At 37.9% G+C, this 1,076-nt stretch overlaps 1 non-coding gene and 1 pseudogene across 1 annotated transcript; both read right to left on the bottom strand.

Moving 5' to 3' along the window:
* Positions 1–271: 271 nt before the first annotated feature.
* LOC111829001 lies at positions 272–388 on the bottom strand. The gene has a single exon (XR_002832641.1). It is a non-coding gene; the product is annotated as a 5S ribosomal RNA (ribosomal RNA).
* A 549-nt stretch (positions 389–937) lies between these two features.
* Positions 938–1,054, bottom strand: LOC111829224 (annotated as a pseudogene).
* Positions 1,055–1,076: the final 22 nt, after the last annotated feature.

The raw sequence follows: 1,076 nt of genomic DNA, 5'->3' as shown, positions 1-1,076 counted from the left end.
TTCCGAAAAAGTAATATTGGCAGAATAGGTCCTCACGGATTAAAAGTTACAGCGTTCCATACGTATTACCGTCTGTGGAATCGAAAATAATAAAGACTAATCTACAACATAGCATTTCCGGGGACGCATCCATCTTAATACGATTACTTTGTAGTAGTTTTTACAAAAAAAAAAAATTGAACAACCTCAATAGAGCAACAAGTTGAATTATAATGGTACTAGTTGTTTAAACCAAAAACGAGAAGTTTTAAGAAAAAATAAAAAATAAAAAGGGATGCAACACGAGACTTCCCGGGAGGTCACCATCCTAATACTACGCTCGCCCAAGCACGCTTAACCGCGGAGTTCTGATGGGATCCGGTGCATTAGTGCTGGTTTGATCGCATCCTTTAGTACATTGTCTACAATCGCATATATCCTTTACCGCTGATTCAAGAGATCATTTGTAGTGGGTCCCACTTTGTATGTTGACCGCTTTAGCCAGCGTCAACGTGCTCTTTTATTCGGTAAAGACACGTAAATCATGTTCGAAAATTTTTTTTGATTCTTTAATCTCTTCCAAATCACAAAAACCTCATGGAAACACCCTAAACGTCAAAACTTGGGGTCAAAAATGAGACTCGATGAAACGAAGACCGATCGCCACTTTGTAACTTTTTGAGAGCTTTCCGAAAAGGTATTATCGGCGAAATAGGTCCTCACAGTTTAAAAGTTACGGCGTTCCGTACGTATTAGTGTCTTTGGAATCGAAACTAATAAAGAATAAACTACAACATAGCATTTCCGGGGACGCATCCATCTTAATACGATTACTATGTAGTTTTTTGAACAAAATAAAAATAATCGAACGACCTCAACAGAGCATAAAATTGAATTATAATGGTACTAGTTGTTTAAAGCAAAAATGAGAAGTTATAAGAAAAAATAAAAATAAAAAGGGATGCAACACGAGGACTTCCCGGGAAGTCACCCATCTTAGTACTACTCTCGCAAGTACGCTTAACTGCGGAGTTATGATGGGATCCGGTTCATTAGTGCTGGAATGATCGCATCCGTTAGTACATTGCATACAATCG

Source organism: Capsella rubella, unplaced genomic scaffold, assembly GCF_000375325.1.
Source record: "Capsella rubella cultivar Monte Gargano unplaced genomic scaffold, Caprub1_0 scaffold_514, whole genome shotgun sequence".
In the NCBI taxonomy this organism is placed as follows: Eukaryota; Viridiplantae; Streptophyta; class Magnoliopsida; order Brassicales; family Brassicaceae; genus Capsella; species Capsella rubella.
The sequence above is the reverse complement of the archived record's forward strand: the minus strand, read 5'-3'. Positions and strand labels throughout refer to the sequence as shown.